This window comes from Arachis duranensis, chromosome 5, assembly GCF_000817695.3.
Source record: "Arachis duranensis cultivar V14167 chromosome 5, aradu.V14167.gnm2.J7QH, whole genome shotgun sequence".
Classification (NCBI taxonomy): domain Eukaryota; kingdom Viridiplantae; phylum Streptophyta; class Magnoliopsida; order Fabales; family Fabaceae; genus Arachis; species Arachis duranensis.
The window spans coordinates 28,381,325-28,387,073 of record NC_029776.3 but is presented as its reverse complement, the minus strand read 5'-3'; the positions used below and the strand labels follow the sequence as shown (position 1 = coordinate 28,387,073).

Genomic DNA, 5,749 nt, shown 5'->3' with positions numbered 1-5,749 from the left:
ATTTCAGAAATTATTTTATTAAAGATAATTAAAGCAAGTTTTGATTTATTGAATTTGAAATAAGTTACGATTATTATCTAATTTTATAATTATTGGATTATTTTCTATATTTAAATTATAAAGTTGATAGTTATGAAATAATAAGAATTTATATGAATTGGATTGAATAATTAATATTTTAAATATTAATACTGCTATTTTGGAAAATGAAGAAATTAAGTATTTTATTTTTAATTTTTGGATTTGAACATTTTATTGAAAATAATTTGTAAAATTGATGATGAAGAAAGAGTATTTTTCTATATATAATTAGTGTTGGATTTAAATTGAGTTTCAATTACCATATTGTTCCTATTTTTATTTGAAATTACTAAACTAACCCTAACCCTAATTGAATCCACATCTTCCCTTCCCTAACGGCAAACCCTAGCTGCACACACAACACACACACCATACCATAGTAGCAGCAGCAGCCGCAAACCCCCTTTTCTCCCAAAACGTAGACACACACAAAAAAAAGGGGAGGAGGGCTTCTGAGAGAGCTGAGGGGAAGAGAGGGAGCTTCACCAGCGCCGTCATCACTGGCATCTCACTACCGTCGCTGGGGAGACTGCACGCCTTCGAGGTTCCTGCCGCCGCCTTGGAGTCCGCCGTCAGGTCGAGTCGAAGAAAGAGAGAGGCGCGGGGTCAGTGTCACGACCAGAGGCAAGATCTGAGAGAGAAGGAAGAGAAGGCCGTGCTCCTGCCACAGTCCACCACGTCTTGCCTGCGCCGTCATTCACGCTCATCGCCGTCCAGCCGTCGGCGCGAGCTTGTTGCCGTCGGGGAGGAGTTGGTGTCGCAGGCGAGAGGGAGAGAACAGTGCGGGAGGAAGAGAACGCGATGGAAGAGAGGGATCTTGTCACCGTCAGTCTATGGCTGCCACTGCTAGGACTTGTCGCGAAGCCATGATCGTGGCTGAGCTACCGCCGTCGCTGTGAAGACTCCGCCGCTTCCTTTGTTGATGTTGGGGAGAAAAACACCGGAATGGGTGAGTAGGAGGAGGGGTTCTGCCACCGTTGGAGCTCCGTTGTTGTTGCTGTTATGGCCACCGTGCCTCTGGCTGCCGGGAGCGGTATTGTGGCTGCCGGAACCCCTGTCTTCTGGTAAGCATTTTGTTTCTGAAACCCCTTAAAGTCAGTGCTTTGTTATATTCTGTTAGAGATTCTGAGATGTTGGTTACACAGGGTTGACTTCCGATATTGTGCGTCGAAATTTAGGTTGCTGTTGAGCCACTGGAGCTTCCGGCCGCTACCGGAGCTGTTGCTGGGTCAGTTCGGAATTGCAACTGCTTCATTTTGTTATTTCGGTAAGTAATTATGTTTTGAAAAGCCCCGCGTTAGTATTCTGTTGTGTTTGGTTAATGAATAGGAGTTTTGGTAACATGGGGTCGAGTCATGATTATTATATGTTGCGATTAGAGTCGGTGTGGTTGTTGAGAAAGCGGTTTGGGAGCTGAGGTTGTGACTATCACCATTGCGGGCCAAGAGAGAAGGAGTTGTGGCGCGTTTTTGAGTTTTCAAGTTTCGACAATCGAGGTAGGGGCGCTTTTCGAAAATTATATTTTATATGTTGGGATTATTACATATGGATACTAATGTGAGACAATGTGTATTTGGTGATTGTATCAGTCTTATGTATTATTTGGTTGTCTTGAATGATTATGGGTGTTTGTTTGACTGGATTGTTGTGCGGCTTATGAAACGGAATGTTTTTGAAGTTGATTTTTTTAAAGATTTGAGATCGAGTTTAATCCGTTGGGAATTGATTTGAGTTGAGTTAATTTTCTTGATAATGTGAAAAATAGAATACACTTTTGGATTCAGCCTGGTTTACTTTAATTGACTTGGTTTTGATAAATGAATTGTTGCTGAACTGTTTTTTTAAATTTTTGGAAATGAGTTTAATCGGTTGATAATAATTTGATTTTTGAAACGGTTTTCTTGAGATATGAAAATGAGGTGACTGTTGGATTTAGCTTGCTCTTGAACTGATTTTGGATTTGGACCGTTGAAAAGGATTGTGGAACGGTTTTGTTGGGACCCGAATCGGGTGGCAAAGTCCAAGTTTTAGGGGAGGTGCTACCGAAATTCCGGTAGAATCTGGGACTTTATTGAAATGTTATCTGGAAAAATTATGAGTTAAAGACTTCCACTATTTTATTTGAATTATCAAGAAAGTGATGATTCATGCTTTTGAAATGAATTATTAAAGAGGAAATTGTGATTTAGTCTTGTTTCTTAAGAAAAGCATTGTATCTCTTTTGGGAGAAAGTTATTTAGATGAAACTTATGTTTTAAAGCTGTTTTAAATGTGAAAAAGGGTTATGTTTTTGAATTTGACTTGAGGGTTTCATATAGAGGAGTTTCAGTAACTTTGAAAGAACCTGAACGTTTATTGACAAGTTTCATTTTAAAATATTTTGGGAAAAGTTTTAAGTACTCTTTGAATTCTGAATTTTCGCAATACTAAAACAATTTTGAGCAGTTTGAAATGCTTTAGAATTTATCATGGGGTTGAAGCTGGTTTTGCTTAAGTAAAGGAAACGGCTTTGAAAGGAGTAATTTATTACATGACTCGGTTTGGCTTAGATCCTATTTTATTACTCAAGTCAGGAAACCAAAGTTTTAATGATTTTAAGTGAATTTGACGAAATGAGTTATGTTATTTTCCCCTAAAGACTTGAGACTCTGCCGAGGAACTTTTGATATAAAATCCCGTTGTTGGATGGATGATTTTGAATATTTCAAAATAAATCTTTAATTTCCATGGTTTTGGAAGTTTTGGAAAGAGGATGCTGAGGGTGGCTTTGTTTTAAAAAGGGAACTTACCTTGAGAAAAAGGGGCTTATGAGCCTGAGATGATTTGAGAAATGGAAACTTTAAAGCCAAGGCTGAAAAGAGTTGAAATCTGGTTTCAAAGTGAAATGAATTGAGAAAAAGTGATTTATGGCTTAAATACTGATTTTATGAATTTGATGATGTTGAATGGTGGAAGTGCTATTTTGTTATGAGCCAGAATGGCTGTGTATGATAATGAATCATAGCTGATTGCGAAATATGTTATGAGCCAGATGGCTGACTATGAATTATGAATTTAAGACGGATGGCTGATATGAATGTTGATTCATGGCTGAGAATGAATGCATATATGCTGAGATATTGATAATTGTAATTTTGCACTTCCACTATCTGAGGCACAAGTTTCCCTAGAAGAAAGCAGTGGCTAGCCACCATGTGCTCCAGGTGGAGACTCGAGATTCTGCTGACCCTATGTCGTAAGTGTGGTCAGGCACTGTGAAAGTCCCGGATGAGCTCGCCCTCGTGAATATACACCAGTGAGGGTGTTGGATATGAATCATGAATTATGAATTTTATTGAGTATAACTCGAGTTAGGGATGTACGACAGAGGGATAGTCCAATGATTAGCTACCAGGACTTGTCGGGTTGGCTATATAACCGACAGATGATATCATCAGCCACTAGGACAGGCATGCATCATATGCATCTATGTGACATTGTTTAGGTGTGCATATTGAACTTGGTTTGCCTTTGTGATTATTTGCGATTAACTGCTAATTGTTCTACTTGCTGTAACTGTTTGTTTGTGCTTGAACTTTCCTAATTGTGTTTGCAACTGAGACTTGGTTGGACTGTGGTGATTGGTTGCTGTTTGGGTTATTTGGGCCTAGAGCCGTGGTTGATCATGAGATGGGCCGGAGGCCATGTCTGGTTGATATTTCCAGTTTGGAAAAAATGTGAATGACTATTTGGTTCAGCATAGATAAACCTTTTTGAAAGGCTTTTGAGTTTCTAAGAATTGAACAGTTCCTCTTTCAGAAAAGATTTCAGATTTCTCTTTTATTGTAAACCGTTGTTTTTGAAAAGAGGCATAAGACGGTTATTAATTACTGGTATGGTTTACCTTCACGTATCCTATTACAGTAATCCCCAAAAACCCTCTACTGAGAACCCTTTCGAGGATGTTGTTCTTACCCCCTATAATTTTTTCTCTTTCAGGATATGGACGCAGAAGTCACGAAGAGTTTATCTAGTTGTTGTCATGATATTTTGTATTGCTTTGGTTATTGCTTATTGTTCCCTCGCCTTTATCTTTATACATTCTGTAAGAGGGATAGGAATTTTATTGGTTAATGTTTGTAAAGTTATGTAATATATATATACATATGTATGTGCTCTTTGTGAGTTTTTGTAAGTTGTATTGTATATATGGATGTATGTTGCATAGTAGAAGTATTTGGAGTTGTATTTCGGTTTAAAGTTTTAAACAGGCTCATATTTTAGTATTAAATAGTATAAGAATCGTCGTAATGTCCGAGCTATCAAAGTCGCGCAGCCGGAAGCATGTGCTTTGGTAGTTAGGGTGTTACAAGTGTACCTGATATGAGAATTCTCTTTGCAATTTCCAGTGAGAATCAAGTGGCCTTTGCAAGAACATGCTAAGTAGGAGGTCAACCAACCTCCATGTATAGTTCTTCATTATCAAAGCTACATATTCCTCTTCAATATCTACTTTCCAATGGGATCTAGCCAAAACCTTTGCAACTATTTTTGTAGCTTTATGTGTTAGCTCAGTTGAGTTTGAGGTTGTTGCAGTAAAGGTTTTTGTCTTAAAAATACAACTCTTGCTTCTAGTCTGCACATAGCATGTTGTTTTCAAAAGTTAAAAGTGGTTAGTGGTGCCTTCTTGTGATATCAATATGTAAGTGTTAGCAAAATTAACAATATTTAAGGTGGTTGGTATTCTTGGCCTGATAACAACCTGCAGCAATGACACTACTTCAACTGAACATGGATTCATAACTTCATTAGTAACAAAGGTAACAGATGCAAAAAACAATGAATTTGATATAACATTGGTAATATTGGAAGATGAATCATGCATATCTATCGATGCATGACAGAGGAAAAATGTCGGTAAAGATTTTCACAAAAATATCGCGTTGCAAGTATAGTTCTAAATCGACAATTAAACCTCAGTTAATATTTAATTTGTTTGTCACAAGTACAAATCCAATAGAATTGACCGAAGTATTTAAATATCGGGTCGTCTCTCAAGGAATTACAGGGAAGTGTATTTATTATTTGTTATGAAAAAGTATATTTTTGGGTTTTGTAATAAACAAGGAAGTAAAATGGCAAGAAAATAAACTAATAACTAAGAAAGCTCTTAGCAAGGAAAGAAAATTAGAAGTCCTATCCTCATTATCATTATCAATTGTGATGGTAAATGCAAATTGCTTTCACTTAGTCAACCTCTAACAACGAAGGAAAGTCAAGTGAGCAAAATCAACTTAACTTCACAAATCCTAACCAAAGACTATATTTAGTGAAGCCTAAGCCAACTAGCAATTTTCAATCACCAATCAATAAAAGAATTTTGATACTCAAGAGTCTCTAATTGATCAATCCAAGTTAAGAATAGAAAATCTAGTTTAAAACCCAACCAAGCATTTGATCAAACACTTGGAAGGCATGAAATAAAAGCATAGAGAACTAACAAGGAATATTAAATCTAAATAATTAATTGCAATAATCAATGATTAACAATTAAAGAGATCAACAATAATCATAGAAAACATAAATTGCATTAAGAGCAATCAAACGTAACAAGAGCTCATAAACATAAAAATTGCGAAAAAAGGGGAATTAACAAGAGAAGAAGATAAACTAAAGTGCTTAAACAAAT

At 36.8% G+C, this 5,749-nt stretch overlaps 1 long non-coding RNA gene across 1 annotated transcript; it reads left to right on the top strand.

Annotated features, from left to right (window-relative positions):
* The first annotated feature begins 381 nt into the window (after positions 1-381).
* LOC127747501 (uncharacterized) lies at positions 382-4,972 on the top strand. Its single transcript, XR_008009366.1, has 4 exons — positions 382-1,145; positions 1,227-1,348; positions 1,461-1,577; positions 4,060-4,972. It is a non-coding gene; the product is annotated as an uncharacterized LOC127747501 (long non-coding RNA).
* Positions 4,973-5,749: the final 777 nt, after the last annotated feature.